The following is a 17,531-nucleotide window of genomic DNA, read 5'->3' as shown; positions in this document are numbered from 1 at the left end:
AAAAAAAAAAAAAAAAAACCTGTCACGAATATTGGCTGAGACTTCCTCTCAATGGAAACTTTTTATGGAAAAAGGTGTTCAATTGTTATGAAATCTTAGGCGTAGTCCTTGTGCCCCGTCTAAGAGACATTTGTGGATCTCGAAGACATGAAGTATTTTTTCAAAGTTGCAATAGGCAAACCGCAATAGAGAAATAAACACAATCAAGTAGTCTGAACAACGAAAAGCAAAGTGTCCTGCCATATCATCCATCACCAACAGGCGTATTTTTTCCTTGCCAGAAATATTTTCAAAAATAGGATTTGTGTGTGGAGGAGGTGGAATGGGATGGAGTCGCTGACAGAGGACATTATAAGAGAAGTGACCTCTCTCCAGGAACCCTAGAGAGGTCTCTGTCCCGCAGACACGAGGCTGCGCCCGACTCTCCCTTCCTTTTTCTGCTGGTGCCCAAGGTTCGCACGGGACGCCTCCCCCCCCCCCCCCCCAGGACCTCCGGGCACGAAGTCTGCAGTTGACCTGGACCTGGATCTCTCGCTTGGGTCATTTAGCACACCTAGCAGGCCTTTCCCGCCGGCCTGGGGTGCGCGGGCCCCTGGAGCTCGACCCTCCATTCCAACCCATCTCCCCGAGCCTGGCAGCCTCTTGCTGCCAGTTGTCAGGAGCGTGGGTGCACCAGCTAGGTGAGTATAGGCACAAAACAGGCGGGGCCGGGAGTGGGTAAGGTTCAGGTGGGTTTCCTTGGGAATGCGGGGTGGGGCCTCAGCAGACTGTGTCTTGTCCACTAGCTGCTGCTCTGGGACATTTCCAGGGACTCAACTTGCAGCTCAGCTCAAGGTTGTGCGCCCTGAGTGCGAGATGACCCAGTGGCTGCCAGCGCATGGGTTGAGTAAGAACTATGCACAGCGAGTTTTTTGCAGGCAAGAACATTACTATGTTGTTACTATAACACCTCAGTGTCTGGACATTAAAGGTCATTCTTGCAAAGCAGACTTAAATTTTGAGGTGTCTATTTCATCCACTTTGTAAACCAAAATAATCAAGAGATCAGGTCTGTTTTACTGTTGTTTGGTTAATAAATCATTTCCTGGATTCCAACATTCTATGTCAAATATGATTCATGGAGAGCGGGTGCTTTTATTCTTGGCTCTTTTTTGGCCTTTCCTGTTTCTTTTTGCATGCTTTTATCTGCTGCATGATCTATCATGCAACTCTTCCCTGTAGTGAGTTATTTACAGCCCTGTTAATAATAAGAGGAAAAAATGTGATTCATAAAACGAAATGCATGTACTCTGTTTTATTACATTTCACATAATTATAAGGAGCACCCGTCACTAATTCATGCGTGCATCATTACTGCGTGATAAGTACCTGAGAAAAATATAAAAGGGCTTACAACTGAGATGAAAAAATATGTACACAATGAAGAATAATGTAAACAATATCAAAATTAAGTATACATAGTGAAAGTGGCAGATAACACTGCAAAAATCAGTAAAGCACTCCCAAGAATACACTAATGAAAAACACATACAGAGAAACGAAAAATTGCTTTAAATGAATGATTTTTTTTACCACACATGTAACGTTGTAAAGGCTGTTTTCTTATTATTTTAAATGTAGGCACTTAACGCAAAGGTGTTTTATGTAAACTAATTCTAAAGTTTATGATTTCGTCAGCAGTTTGGTGGTTTTCGTTTTAATCATCCACTAACTTGGATGATTAAAACGACTAACTTGGATGCCGCACTTTCATATATCATAATTAAAAACCACCTTCTGCGTGGGCCAGTGGCGCAATGGATAACGCGTCTGACTACGGATCAGAAGATTCTAGGTTCGACTCCTGGCTGGCTCGTCTCTTTTCTTATTCATTTTAATTTTTTCATCTTTATTATTGAATCGACCCTATTCTAAATCTTTCTGCCTCCTCGCTTTTTCTCTTTTACTTAAATGAATGCCGGAAAAGATCCCTCGTTCTTAACTTTATCTTATAAAATCCTCCCTTAATTTTATTGTTGCTGCACAACTCCCTTGTGCTAAACTCAGAGTCAGTCTTCGGAGTCCCGACGAAAGGACGGTGTAAAGGGCAGCGTTCGCTGGAGAGTAGATTAGAGAATCTCCGACTGAGGTTAAGCAGTCTGGGACCGGTGGCGGCGTGGAGAGGACCTTTGAAGCTCGTGGGGGTGGGGGAGGAAAATGTAGAGGAGCTAGGCAAAATCAAAGTCAGGCGGAGGAAAAACGCAAATTAAACCAAGTTAAGTTCCTTAAATTCATGTTTTTCATTTTAGGTAAGTTAATTGAGGTTCGCAAATGTGCGCTTGTTGGAGGTGCTAAGAGCTAACGGAATACACGGAGCCACTGCTTAAGTCACCTTGCCCTCTTTCATCTGTATCCCGACCTTGAACCTGGAGTGTGAAGAGTCTGAAATGGGGTAAGGCTCAGCAGTAGAGTGGGCTTGCACGTGTATACATTTTATTCGTTGTAAAAACACTAAAAAATGCGATCCATTAAATTCTTCATCACGAGAATTTTCAGACGTGTACAAAAGGAGCAAAATGTAATAAACCACCCTCCAGCTTCAACACTTTTATCAGTGTTCTAAAATTTTCACCTTTTCTTCCGTGCTTTCTACACCCCCTCTATGTTGTTTTCAATCTTTCTGGAATTATTTTTACAGGTAAAATATGCATGTATCAAGATGTATAAACCTCAACAATTTTGAAAAAATGGATACACCCATGCACCCCATACCCCTATCGTTGTGTGTATATATATAAATACATTTTGATATCCCAAAATGATTTTTCCCAATTCTCAGCCTGTGAGTTATACAAAAACAGGCAACAGGGTTTGTTTGACCTAATAGGTATAGTTTATTAAGCCAGTACCTTGTGAGTGTATAATTGAGATTCGCTTTAAAGTAAATGCCTACCCAATCAGAATTTCAAAATGTTTCTTTAAGGGTGCTTAAGAATCTAGATATTTTACCCAAAAAACTTAAAATATTTGGGGAAAAAATGAATCCAAATTAGACATTAGACATTGTTATGAGAAGCAAAGGATGGTTAGGCAAAATGCAAAAAAAAAAAAAAAATTCAGAGACATAATTTAGGGTCACAGTTTGAATGAAATTCCATTGGCCTTATTTCAGATGATCTGAGGGGAAAACCATATAACATTAGTTCACAATAAAAATCTACTGAATAGAGAATTTGGTCCTGTAGGAGCAAATAAGAATTCTGGAGGAAGGAACATTCTTCAATATCATGAGCACAGGAGGTATAATGGGGCAAAAATAGGCTTTTGCAACTGAGGTAATAATTACTCTTTTGATCAGAAACCCTAACATTAGTGACCAAAAGATTGAGAATTAAGAAAATATGTGTCTAGCATGATATTAAGAAAATATATGTCTAGCACAAAATAGTCATTAAAAGTTACAGCAATGAGCTTGCAGTGCTGTGTCCTAACCCTGTGCCACCACAGAAGGCCCCTCTTGTAGCAGCTTTTAATCATGCTGGAGCTTTAATCTTTGAATTTTCATACATACCCTTTGTTTCTCATCATAGGGTTCTCTATAGCAAAAAATTTTCCTGCAAATTTCAACCTCCAAGGTGACCTGAATAGGTGAAAAATATCTTTTTACGCTGTCAAACTATAAAATTTTCTTTTTTTGTTTCACATATTCAAGAATTATTTTTTCTATCTGACCCAACAGCATCCTTCATCTCTAAATAAAATAATCATACATCAAAAGAAAAGTTAGCGATGCCTTTTTCATAGAAACATATGGTACCACATCAACCAAGTCATGCAATCTAAAACCACTGCTAAAAAAATAAAATAATAAGTAAATAAATAAATAAAATCAGATCACTAGTGGAACTAACTACAGCATGTGCTGTTGTGGTGTGATGTGTGGAGGAATACTTGATGATGCTTTTGTACTGCTACAAAAGAAACAGCTGTATAAGGAAGTTAGACAAGCCCTATTATGTATGAGAGAATAAAAGGTGTGGTTAGTAGCTAATGATCATTAGGAGGCTGTGAGGGATTCCCTCTGTTTGACTACTAATCCACACCAACGTGGCACTTTTCAAAAGTCACTCACAGGGATGTCTAAGAGGTAGACCCAAACTTGTAAGTTTCCAGAAAACAAGGTTTTTCTTCCTCCCTCACAAAAGTCAGCCAAGAGAGTTGCTGTCTTCATTACAAGACTGACCCAACAATGGATGCTGAATGAGTTTCTCCACATCACTAAATGTGTAGAAGCCTTGACTACAGTCAGAGTTGGCCGCATTGCTCCATCACCACCCTACTGTTGTACAAAGAAAACTTTTTTTGATCATCAGATCTTTTGTAATAGGCTCATTCTTGTTCTTGAGACAAGTTTTAAGCCTGTCCCCTATATAATTATGTGTTTTGTGCATTTTCAACATATTTTTTCTACCAGTTTGGGGAAACTTAACCTTAATTGGAGACCTAAGATATATACTTTATATCTTAATACTTTTGACTTTGATGTATCCTTTCATTGAATCAATTTTTCAAAACTATAGATATATTTTAAATTTACAGACAGAGGGATTTCACCTTTGCTCAGAGTATGTAATTTATAGTTTTAGTTATCTTTGTTACATAAACTTGAAATTTATTGAAGTTTCCTTTTAATCCAAAATATATCTATGTTGAGTTATTCCACTGACTTTTCAAAGAAGATGGTTAGCTTCCCTTTAACAGTAACACACTATGTTTTCCAAGAGCAAAGTTTGAAAGGCACTGTAGTGGAAACCCTGAGTGGCCTTTCTGTTTTTATTTTTACATAGAAAAATTGGGGTGTAGGCCAGAAGTGCAGGGGGTTAAAGAATTCACTAGACAGTAAAGAGGATATAGAAGGTAGATTTACTGAATACCCTGCAAAGGGGGACAGGGGATAAAGCTGGAGCGATCATCTGTCTGCAAAGACTGGCTGGAGGCTATCTTTTAGACTGTTTTTGTGAGCTTTCTAATTGGGGTGCCAGTTTGCACCAGTTATCTGCTGGGATTTCCGGTCTTGGGCATTGATCTTTGATATAGAATGATTCAGCTACCCCATTCCTGGGCTGGTTATGTGATAGGACAAGGAAACCCTCAAACTGACCACTCTAAATAGGTTCTGCCATCGGCCATCTTAAGACAAAACATACTTTAGTGTGCAAGACCTTTACTGGAAAGTCACTTTAATACAGTTAGCATGCAACAAAGAAAAGAGGAAATAGAATGTTTCTAAATCAAGCACCCGAAGTTACCCATCATCTCATGGGTAATATCCAATCAAAAGGGTTGACCAGCCACTGAGGCTGGAAAACCCCCCACAAGCCTAAAACAGCTCAGGGCGGGTCCCATAGACAAGCCTGACAAGTCTGGGAGGAAAAGAGCCAAATCAAGATCAAGATCAAAGTGGTCACTGTCAACCTCCCCACGGGTCTCTCACCCGCCTCTCTATCAACAGTGCAGGACCAAGAAAAAAGAGCTGCTTCTGCTCATGGCTCTCTGCCCCCATGAGCCTTCCTCAGGTCACTTTCTGGCTCTCTACCCTGTTACCTTCCTTCCCCAGTTTCCTCTCTCACTTCTTCTCCTCCCTACCTAGCTCCTCCATCCCTTGGGTGGGGCAGGGAACTTGAAGCATCCCCTCTTCCAGGAGAGTACCGTTACTAGCTGAGAAGCAAGTCCAACTTCTTCACACGTCTCTGCTCCATGTCTCCTGGCTCTCCCTCCTTCTCTTTCCTAGCCTCCTCTCCAGCTTCTCCTCCTCCTTGCTCAGCTCCAGGCTCCTTTGGATAGACAGAGAACCTAGAACCTCCCCTTCCCCTGGGTCCACCCTGTTACAAAACATTTGCATCAACAGCTTGACCTGACAAATGCAGGTCCCAGGTTTGAAACCTGGTGTAGGCAACAGATACCTCCTCAGAGGCTGGGCCTTTGAAGAGTCCTTTGAACATAGTATTTAGATTGGTACTAAGGCCCCATCCTTATGTTTTTTGCCCTCAGGAAAAAGAAAATCTATCTCTTTGGGGTGTTCCTAGATGGAAGCACACCTCACAGGGAGATGTGAAGTTGTCTCTGGTTTCTTGCAATCAGGGAGATGTGAAGTTGTCTCTGGTTTCTTGCAATCAGGGATTCCTAAAAGGGTAAGATCTCTGTCTCAGAACTGAGCATTCGGAGCACGCTGGTGAACATAGCCTTTCTCCAGCTGTTTGCTTATTGGCAGACACATGTTTTCAACCTCATTTCTGGGGATATTCCTAAATCGTAGTAATCTGCATTTTTTTATAAAGGATTTATTAGTTTGTGCATACAGAGCTGGGGTACAGGCCAGAGGTGCAGGGGTGGTGAGAGGATTGACCAGAGACAGAGAGGGAATCAAAACAGGACGACTGATAAAGTACACTGCTGAGGGAAGCAGTGGGCAGGCCAGGAGAGGTCTGCCACGCCATGTGGTCACCTCCGGGGTGGGGATCGAATCATGCTGAAGTGGCTTTAGCTTCTTAGTGCTGTGCTCTAACCCTCTGAGCCACCAGGGAGGGACCAGTAATCTGCATTTTTAAAGTAATGGCAACTTTTTCTCTCAATGTCCATGGTGCCTCAGTTAACCTTAGTTCCACATACCAAGCTGACACATTGGAAATGGCCAACTCTGGGCATCTTGAAAAATGTATATCTGACCAGGTTGATATTGAAATAGATTATCATGTTGCTAACATTTGCTGTTGTGAGAAATCAACAGCAGAGTATAACATTTAATCTCAAGTTATGCAATCAATATCTTTCCTATACATTCTAGATTTAGCATCGTGTTTACAATTAATTATATATTTTTCCTATTTCCTATTGTGTATCCACTAATTATATAGTCAGTGGAATTGAACTTTTTTGGTAATTTTTCAACATAGTAATCAAAAAATACCATTTGCAGATAACTGCCCAAATAAAAGGACCTAAATATAAAACATCGTGTCTCTTAATTCATTGCAAATGCATTTTTCTTTTAGGTAAGATATTAGGTGCCAAATTCAGAGATTTTGAGAAGGGGGGGAGGGGAAATATGTTTCTGCCTAACCTATAAAATTGTTAGTGCACACATTCTTTGATTTGGCTTTTCCATAAGTGTGCAGGTCTCATGAATACGTGAATTATGGTATTTATTTTCATTAGAGTGTGTGCAACAGCAGTATGGGGAAATCAAATTGTCCATTCAGCCCTGGTACATTCCATAAAAAAGATTACTATACATACTGAAAAGCGGATGAAAAAACTATGCAGAAAGATCACAAACATACTAAGTACAATTTTAAATAGCAAAATATAGAGCAAATCTGGATAAGAGCTATCTGTAAAGAGGAAAAAAGAAAATATATTTGTATAGCATTGCATTTTTTAAAATTTGTAGAAGGATAACCCACTGAAAACGGTGGTAACATTTTGGAGGACAAAGAATGGGTGGAAAGATACAGCGTAATGGTCTCTGTGGGAAAAGCCACGTCTCTAGAATTCCTTAGTACAGATCTCCCAAGTAACCTCCGATTTAAATGTTTTAAAGGAAAGCGTTTGCTTTTTATTATAGGTGAAAAGCAGGGGGAAAAAATTCTAATATAAACGACAGTAACAGTCACACTAAAAAAAAAAAAAAAAAAAAATCACTTTTTCTTCCCTTCCCCCACCGCTCGCCATTTTACAGCTGGGCCGGTTAGCTCAGTTGGTTAGAGCGTGGTGCTAATAACGCCAAGGTCGCGGGTTCGATCCCCGTACGGGCCAAAGCTTTTTTCCATCCCAGAGATATTTTCGAAAACACTAGTTTTTTAACCGTGTAAAATAAAGATAATAATGTAAAAAGCTCCAAGAATTGACTCCACTGCCCTTCATTTTCTTTTCTATTATTCATAACACTAATTCCCGATTACCATAACTTGCATTCTATGAGCAGTGAATGTTGTTTTCTCTTGGAGAAAGACTGAGGAGAGTTGGGCGTGCTTAAAGGCCTAAATCTGCTTGGGAAGTCTGTTTAATGCAGAAAGAAAAAGAGGAAAAGATTATTGGTAACTTAAAAAAAAAGTTTATCTAACCTTAAGTTGTCTTTCCAAAGTAGCCTCACAATCAACCTCCTTCCTCCAATCATCTAAAAATACAACGTTCTTAAAGGATTGTTCCTTCACTGAAGACTCTACCGTTTAACTGATGGCCCAGATTCTCCTGTGAGAAGAAACCCTGGAAGGTGAAAGACCTTCTGGCATTCCCTTACCCTTCTCAGCAAGGATGGAGGACTCATGTTTGCCCTTCAGACTCAGGTTTCCCCCGGAACAAAGAAAGGCTGGTTGGTAAGTGTAACTGCATGCTTTCTGGTGAACTTTATGGGTGTTTGGGAGTCTCGGGGTGCCCATGGCCAGCAGTCTCAGTGAGTCATCAGGTTGCAATTGGCATAATCTGTCTGAGGCTCCAAAATACTGGCGGCTGTGGCTCCCCTGGTGTCGAGGCCAGAGCTGTGGGATGGCAGGAGGCCAGAGGGGACCCTGCCACCAGAATCAAACTTGGGAATCTCTGTGGGGCTGGGAAGCTGCTAACTGGTCGGCGCCTTTGCCAGAGAGGAACTGGAACACCTTGCCCCATCAATGCCTCCACTTGGGTGATTCTGTATTTCTTCTGGGAGGCCTGACGGGTGTGGCCACCTGGCCCAGCATCGGAGGCTGCAAACAGACGGATGGAGAGGGACCCTCGGTACCTGTCCCGCACCTTACCTCACCCCAGCCCTTCTACTCAAGGCCTTGGGTTGGCCATCATGGTGCTGCCCACACCCACAGGATACGGAGACGGGATGGGACTGTAGTGGTTTGGGACCAGACAGATTTTTAAATGACTTTTTCAATGACTTTTCTTGTGGAAGTAACATTCTATCAGTACTGCTGTTAAAAGGAGCAACTTGGTTTTGAAATTTGCAGGAGACTAAAGCATCTCAGCTGACTCTGTCTTGGTATAAATATTTAGCCACTGGTTAAATTAGACTTTATGGTGTTTGTTGGGTCTTGGCTGCCATGTGATTGTATACAGATAAGAAGGCTTTTGCTCACCTTTTCAAATAGGTGACTTCCTAATTTTAAAGTTCTGCTCCGAGAACTTGTTTATCTTCTTCGAGAAACAGTTCCTGTATCTGACTTTGTAAATCAGTTAACTTTTTCAAATTCTGCATTTTTCATTTTCTCTTTTCTGTGCAAATAACTAATTAGATTTTATTTAGTGGAGGTAATATTTCATTTAATGTAATGTTCCTGTTAATGACAGTAATATTTTATAAATCTATATAAAGTATATAGTGGGAATAATACATCATATTCAGCAAATCAGACAACCGTCTGCGGGCAACCTTCTTCCCAGGCACTTTGAAGGGCCTTTTGACCCCATGGCTCCAAGGGCCTGGAGTCTATGCAAAAATGGCTCCCTGGCTCGGGATCACACAGCTTTTCTCCCCAGCTCTTCCACCCAACTTGGCGCTGCTGTGAACAGTCTCCAGCTGCCCTGCCACTCAATCTTGAACAGAAGCGGGGCCCTGTTACTGAGCTCTACAGGGAACTAGGCTCCTGCAAGGTGGGGAGGCTGGGTCTAGTAGCTTCCAGGCCACTCTCCTGGCGGGTGCAGACTGAGATGCATCTAAGAGGAGAAATCCATGGTACAGACCAGGAGGCAGAGCGCTAAGCTAGAATTTCTATCTGAAGGGGGAAATCTCAAGGAAGGGACGGAATGGACCCAGAGGGAGAGAAACTGATGCCACTTCTGGCAGGAATTAAGCCGTAAGTAATTATCCAAGCCTAGTCACACAAGTACTTATTTCCACAATACTTCTTAGAAAAGAATGAGGACGAGTCCATTTGGAGCCAGACTACCTCTGGAGCCCCACCTCTAACATTTTCCCAGCTGGAGGCAATGTTTCTTCATCTGTAAAATGTGCATGAGGGTGGTGGTGGTGATGACGATGCTGTAGTCGAAAAAGCTTTTGCGCAACGCGTTGAGAATACAAAGCTGCTCCCGCCAGACCTGTCTGTGCTTTACCATGCGTGACCAGGAGGGGGCGCGCGGCCCTCAAATCTCGTCGCAGCCTGGGCTCCCGTGCGGAAAATCGTTCTCAGGGAGCTAGAATGCAGCCCAGGCACGTTTCTTGGAGAAGAGCTCTCACCCTACTTTTGCAAACTTTGCCCTCTGAGTCAGTTCAAAGGCCAGCAGCGTTTACGAAGGTGCTGAGACGAGGCGCTCACGCGTGTCATTCATCACAGACACAAGTTTGTGTGGATTTTCACTGCACGGATGGGCCCTTTGGGTGTGCGGGAAAGGCGCTGCGAGGCAGGAGCGGGGAGTCGTCTCTGAATGGTTTGCAGCCTCCTGGGCGCCTAGTTCCGGCTGGTGGTGAGAATGAGACTGTCGTCTGCGCCAGCCGAGGGTGTCCAAGAGCACCTGTTTCAGTTCCCTGTGACTTTGGTAAATTCTTTCCCTACCGCAGCCGCCGCAATGCGAGATACCGCACTAGGTAAAGGCGCTATCCTTCTTTTTTTGAGACCCTGAGGCAAAAATAAGGATCTCGAGTCCCTGCCTCGACATTCCCCCCCTCAGTTCCGAGTTTTAATAAGTGACAGGAAAACGCGACCACTAGTGAAAAATCTGGCACATAACAGGGTCGCGCGGTCTGGGGCAACAACCTCACTTGTTTCCAGTTAAAAAATAGAGGCCCGAGGACACCAAGTCCGGGACGGAACCACTTGGGAAATGTGGTGGGATTCCTGAAATACAGGTCAGTGTTTGTGATCAAGATTCTAGCGACAAAAGTGTCGCGTGCAGGAAGGTGACAGGTGATTTCATCCTAGAGAATAAAAATCAAGAGTCGAAGGGTGAACAGCTAGGTCATCCAGATATTTAGGAAGTTGCTTCTTAACGTGGGCCCCATGGTGTAATGGTCAGCACTCTGGACTCTGAATCCAGCGATCCGAGTTCAAGTCTCGGTGGGACCTTCTTGTGGTTTTGTCCTTCCTCGATGCCCATCTCCTTTCTGCACGCCCTTCTCTTACCCAGTTGTATGCCTGATATCCCTACGCTTGCTGAATCCTGTCTGCAGTCACCAAATAGCAGTTTGCTTTTTGCTGCTACAGTGTGCTTTTGAGGGGGTTTAAAATGTGCCTTCTCAATAGGGAGGGGGCGAGGGAAGCTGCCCAAACCTTGGAGCTGGACATCTCTAGAAACAAATCTCTGGTAAACTGAGGAAACTGGAGAGAATATGTCGTGTGAAATGAGCAAGATGCTGATGATGGTGGTAGTAGACTGAGAAAAGTCAGTTTGGAAACTTAGGAATGAATTTATTTATCCATGGACAACGGATGTAAGAAGCGAGGCGGGAAGAACCTCTGCAAAGACCACGAGAGATCCAAACCTAACCCCAGGAATCTGGATACCGGGAACATGCAACCCGCCTTAGCCTAAAGACTTGCTACTCCAGACTTGGCACGAGCAGTTTTAATTACGCGGGGAAGTAGGAAAACGAACTGCTTCACAGACTTCCCAGGGGGACGGGGTTTACTCCATGCCTGACTTCTAGTGAGGGATCCCCAAGGACTTTGCTGCGCCCGGGGCTGCTCGCCCTTGTCGCAGCTAGAACGGGGTCCCGCTTCTGCAGGCCGGGAAAATGCAGTGGCCGGAGAATTGCTGGGGCCGTTTGGCCTTTGGAGAGAAGCCTGGATGGAAGCCGCGAGTGAGGCGAGAAGAAAGGAAACGTGGACGAGAAAAAGTCGTGCAAGCAATGGGGACGATCCGGGAGGCCAGCGCAAGGCGCACGGGATGGGTGACCTCGGCACGGGCTGGCGACAGCAAAATTCTTTCCTACAATGTGTCTTTCTGATCACGCACCCATTCCTTACAGATGCGAACGGCCTCCGCTTTCACCTTGCGAGTCATGGTGTTCTATTACTTCTTGCACATCGTCTCTTAACTTCGGAACGAAATATTCCCTTTTGACAAGAAAGAGCAAGTGGAACTCGCAGTGTCCCTGAAGTCTCACTGGCTGCAATTCACTTCCGAAGTTTATACTCTTTATTCATGATAAGATGACAAATTCCTCCTTAACCTTCAACTAACATTACAGTCTTAACGAAGGGGAACAAACATAGATCATGGAAAATCAGTGCCTCGATTTTTTTTTGATGACTGTTCAGACTCGTAAGAAAATGATTCTTGGTGATTTTTGTCAAAGAAAACATCCATATTTTGTAAAAATTATTACCGCTCGCTGGTATTTTATTTACTGCTACTGTTTATTTCTTAAATTTAGGTAAACTTAATTGGAAATGTTTTGAAAATTCTACTTTATCTCTTAATCATAAAAACACCTTTTGTAACTCCTACGCTTATTCGAAACTACAAGCCAGTGGACTTTTTTGCTGTTAATTTTTTTATTCAAGCCGTAAGAAGTTTTCATCCTGGGCACATGAGTTGATGGGACTATATTCCCAGTCATTCATTAAAAGACATAATTCCAAAGTATATATGATATATATAATAAATCACTTCTCAGATGATCTACTTATATCCTTTATTGTGTGCTGCAATTAAATGCAAAGTAAACCAAATCAGAAGAACAATGCTTGCACAAATTTATGGTTACTTGAAATTACATTTTAATTTATGTAAATATTTTCTGTTACATGATAATGTAATGCAACTCAGTATGAGTGAGGTGATAGGAGGGTCTTTGAGCATGAAAGTATTAATAATAGGTGAAAATTCTGTAACTGATGAATTTGCCAAAGACAGCTGATTCTTCTAAAGTTTTCCATTGGAAAGCCTGGGTAAAAAGGACTGTAAGGTTTAAACTGAAATCTGAGAAATGAACAAAAGCAAATGACATGATACACACTAAAATGTGTCGCAGGTAGAAAATCAGAATATAGAGCTTGGGACAAATCTAAAGTATTTGGTCCTGCTTGGAAGGCAAGAGTGAGTGAGAATGACAGTTGAGGGTGGATTTACAAGCGAATTAAGAATATCAGCGGTGTAAAAGGTGACTCCCAGGGGAGGAGCACGGAAAGAGCTGGTTATGTAAATATTCTCTAAGATGACTGCAATTTGAAGAACAACATTAACATCTATCACCAGCATCCAGGTGCAAAATTTTGTCAGAAGTTTTAAAGGGTTGTCCTTAACTTCAAATTCGCAGGACGAGGTGGCCGAGTGGTTAAGGCGATGGACTGCTAATCCATTGTGCTCTGCACGCGTGGGTTCGAATCCCACCCTCGTCGACTTCCTCTCCCTGTCTTCGTAAGGAGTAGTAAGATTTACTTTTCTGTTGCATCAATCTTCGAATTGCCTAACGAAAATTGCTTTGTTACAAATTTCCTAGAATTGCCTAACGAAAAATTGCTTTGTTACAAATTTCCTATCTCCCTCATAGTTGGTAGGTATATTTACTTCTTGCCTGTCGGGATCGCTACTCTTCGATCTCTGTTTACTGCTGATTTCCTAGGTCTTTAGTGCATCCAGAGCACGGTATATAACGTGAAGTCAACTGGGCGATTCTTTTCCGTTCTCAGTCCCTCATCTCCATCAAAGCATGGCTCAAATGGCAAAGCCAAAGTAGCCAAGGCTTTGGTCACACCCTTCCTTCCCTCTGGACATTTGACAGAAGCTGACTTCATTTCTCAAATCAGAATAATTCCTAACTCTCCTTGGTATATAGTCATAGTAAAGTGCTTGGAAACAGCCTGTCTTGGATTTGCTTCAAATGCTGATGACTGGGGAGAAAGAGAATCAACAACATTGACAAACATTGCTAATTGTTTAAATTGGGAATTCATTTCACTGTTCTTTTTACTTTTCCAAATTTCCACCTATCCTATTTGTGGATGATTTTTTTTTTTATCTCACACACTTGCCCACTTTTTTCTATTGTTAGGCTTTTTAAATGCATATTTTAAATTTGCATTCAATAATTGGCTGAGTTAGAATCTTTATATTTTTGTTGAATAGTGACTTTTTTGAAGATAGAAGTTTATATATCCTTCCTATTTTCTACCAGTTTATATGCGTTTTCTTCTTGATGTGAATTTCTTTAGATGCTGAAAAATACTTCTTCCAGCTTCACAAAATCTTTAGCTTTGTTGGGGGATATTTTTATTGACAGTTAATTTTAACATAAATATATAAAGTAATTAATTTTTGGTTTAAGAAGATCTTCCTGTCTAGAGGATATAAATATAGTTTACAGTTTTTCAGATTCTTAAGATAATTTTATTTCATACTCATGTATTCATCATTTTTGTTGTGTGAAATTAAGCAGTTTTAATTGCTTTTTAGAATTTAGTTACTTGTTTAGTTCCTGACAATCTACAAAAACTAAGTCACACTCTATACCCTCTCCCTGAGAGATGTTTCCAAGATCTTGATGTTGTTCTGATGCACATTAACCAGGCTCAAATCTTCCTTTAGCTAAGGAAGATCAGACTCTCCATTCAGTGGCTAGACCCAAAAACTTCCCATTATCCTGTACTCCTCACTTCACCTCCATCTCACAACCAATTTAAGAATCAACCCCTTAAAACTGATATAAAATCCCACCACTTCCATGTGACTGCCTGGCCTGGGCCATCATTATAGCTCAACCCATTCCTCAGGACTACCCTGCCCCCACCACAATGCTCTCCCTCTCTTTCCCCCTTCTCCTACTTTCCCTTTCTCTTCTACGCTCTTTAAAAAAAAAAAAAAAGATTTATTCATGCATACAGAGCTGGGGTACAGGCCAGAGGTACAGGGTCATGAGAGGATTCACCAAAGACAGAGTGGGGAGCAGGACAGGTAGATCAACAGAGCACACTGCTGAGGGGAGCAGCGGGCAGGTCAGGAGAGGTCTGCCGCGCCATGTGGATCACCTCTGGGGCTGGGATCGAACTGTAGCTCAAGTGGCTTTAGCTTCTTCAAACTCTTGCGAAAGTGGCTTTAGCTTCTCGGTGCTGTGCTTTAACCCGCTGAGCCACCAGGGAGGGCCCTCTCTTCAACACTCTTATCTCATTCAGTAACCAGAACAATCCTGCTACAAGTGAGTCACATCATTTCCTTGCACCAATACCGCCACTGGCTCCATGTATGGCACTGGGGGCTTGGGACCAGCTAGCTGGGTGTTTGTTTGTTTTTGGCCTGGAACCCTCCTCTCTTGTACATCAGCATGACTAAGTCTTTGCCCAGATGTCAACTGCTCCAACTACTTCAGATGAACTTGTAATCTGATTTTAATCCATTTATCCGGCTCTCTTTGCCATAGCACGATCTCTTATATGTACACATTTGTTTCCTGTTATGTTTGCTTTTTAAAAATCATCTTCTCACTGTCGATGAGTTCTAGGTAAACTGGAGTCCCTGGCCCTTTCAGAAAGGCCCTTACCCCAGAAGTTTTATCTGGAGAGATGGCTCTTAGGTGTTAACTGTGCCCCAGTGTTATCATCCAACAAGTACGTTTCCTTTGTGGAATCTTGTGGTTTGGTCGATAATATCATTAGCATAAAAACCAAAGAGGAGAAATTTTGTCCCTGAGACATCCTAAGTTTTAGAAGAGTGTCTCGTAACCGGTATCAGATGTCCAAGCACTTTGAGTGAAGGATTGAATAGTCTAATGGATACTTCCTTCCTATTCCATGGTCATCTCACACCTAATCTATACAAAATTCCATGCATTCTGCCCAAGTTATGATAGCCAGGCCAGATAGCTAAGAGTTCATCTCCTTCAACTCCCCTTTCCCTTATTCTAGCTCCTCTACCCACAACTGTGCAGTCCATCCCCATCCCACCCCCATCCTCAGTCTCTCCTCTTCTGAAGGCCTCCTCCTAATGGCCTGATTAACAATCACTCTGGTTGCTAACTACCTACTCTGAGCTTGCATCTTTAGCATTTGCTGGTGACTCCATAGCCCCCCACCCCCACCAGTATCACCAAGCCCCCAGTCTGTCCCCAGACAGCCAGAACAAGTCAAACCCAAGCTTGTCTCAGATTAAAAATCTCGCCGTGATTCTCCATGGTGTTTAGCGCATTGCCTATACTCATCACGTGTTTAATGGACGTGGCCTTGCTCTGTTCCACTCCTCCCCGACCAGGCCTCACTCCTTGGAAGCTACTGGTTAGATCTGCTCTGTCTTCCCTGCCTGGGTGCATGCATTGGCATGGAGCAATGCTCTCCTCCACTGGTGCCCAGAACACACACTTTAAAACCGAACTCAAGGTCCTCCCTGGTGGCACAACAGGCTAAAGCACAGCACTACAAAGCTACTTCAGCACCAGTTCGAACCCCAGCCAGGGAGCTGACCCACTTGGTGCAGCAGACATCTCCCACATTGCCCACTGCTCCCCTCAGCAGTGTATTTCAGTCCATCTGCCTGTTCTGCTCCCCCCTCTATGCACCTCTGGCCTGTGCACCCATTCTGTATACATAAATAAATACATATATATTTTTAAAAGACAGAAGTCAAGTTTCAAATCTTAGAGAAGATGGCCTTCTGTCCTGCTGCCAGTCCCCTGGCACGTGTCATTTGTATTGGCATTACTGGCTTGCTCAGCAGCTTCCCCACTGAATTGTAATCTCCAAGACAGGGGTTTATCTTTCATCTCTAAATGTCTGCTGCAATGCATAATACAGGCATAGAGTCATCACTAGAAAATGTACATTATACTAAGAACGGTAGAAATGTCTGATACTTTCCCTCTTGTTCACATCCATAGCCCCTACCCTCCAACCCTCACCCCTGTAAATGGCAGCCTTGGGCTGTGGGATGTCTTAAGTTGGAGCAGCACGGATGTTTAGAGACAGACCTACCAGATGATGAGGAAAAGCGAATATAGACTTTGGAGCCATGACAAGTTCTATGTCCAGTGTAGCCTTTACCAGCTGGGTTGCCCCGGGCAAATTCATGAAGCTCTTCCTGCCTTTGGGTTGCCAAGAGTTTAACAGCAATTCCTGTAGCAGAGACTTATTTTAACCATTTATTTTTACCCACCAATTTTTAGATCATTTATTAGCTCAATAGACCACTTCCAAGGATCCGCACAGCAGAAGATATACACAGCAGTTCATTCTTGCCTTTTTAAAAAATCAGGATGAGAAGTGCTGAGCAGTATGGCTGGAGCACAGGGTCAGCTGAGGTGTCAGCTGGTGTGGCCCTTTTCATCTTCCTTCTTAGGCCCAAGAAGTGTCCTGCCTCACCTACCCTGCTGGCATCGAGTGACTGGAGGAGCGATTTTTTGAGCTCCAGGTTAAGAGCCGCACCTTTGGGTCCCCAGTGCCCGGTGCTGAGGGAAGGCGCCCACAGTTTGGAGAGAAGCAGCTGGGTTGCCCACCTGATTCCCTGTCCCCTGGAGCGGAGAATGCATCCCAAAAGTCCAAAACAGATTGCAGGAATTAGCCCTTGTTGCACTCAGCAGTGCTGATAGCCTGTTCCAATTAGCTGGGTCCTAGAACCTTCCCTGTGAAATCTGAGTCAAGAGC

At 43.0% G+C, this 17,531-nt stretch overlaps 4 non-coding genes across 4 annotated transcripts; all 4 read left to right on the top strand.

Moving 5' to 3' along the window:
• Positions 1–1,782: 1,782 nt before the first annotated feature.
• On the top strand, positions 1,783–1,855 carry TRNAR-ACG. Its single transcript has one exon. It is a non-coding gene; the product is annotated as a tRNA-Arg (tRNA).
• A 5,865-nt stretch (positions 1,856–7,720) lies between these two features.
• On the top strand, positions 7,721–7,794 carry TRNAI-AAU. Its single transcript has one exon. It is a non-coding gene; the product is annotated as a tRNA-Ile (tRNA).
• Positions 7,795–10,955: 3,161 nt separating this feature from the next.
• On the top strand, positions 10,956–11,027 carry TRNAQ-CUG. The gene has a single exon. It is a non-coding gene; the product is annotated as a tRNA-Gln (tRNA).
• A 2,195-nt stretch (positions 11,028–13,222) lies between these two features.
• TRNAS-GCU lies at positions 13,223–13,304 on the top strand. Its single transcript has one exon. It is a non-coding gene; the product is annotated as a tRNA-Ser (tRNA).
• Positions 13,305–17,531: the final 4,227 nt, after the last annotated feature.

This window comes from Condylura cristata, unplaced genomic scaffold, assembly GCF_000260355.1.
Source record: "Condylura cristata isolate star-nosed mole 26May11 unplaced genomic scaffold, ConCri1.0 scaffold00048, whole genome shotgun sequence".
Taxonomy (NCBI): domain Eukaryota; kingdom Metazoa; phylum Chordata; class Mammalia; order Eulipotyphla; family Talpidae; genus Condylura; species Condylura cristata.
Note: the sequence above shows the minus strand (reverse complement) of the source record. Positions and strands in the feature narration are given on the sequence as shown.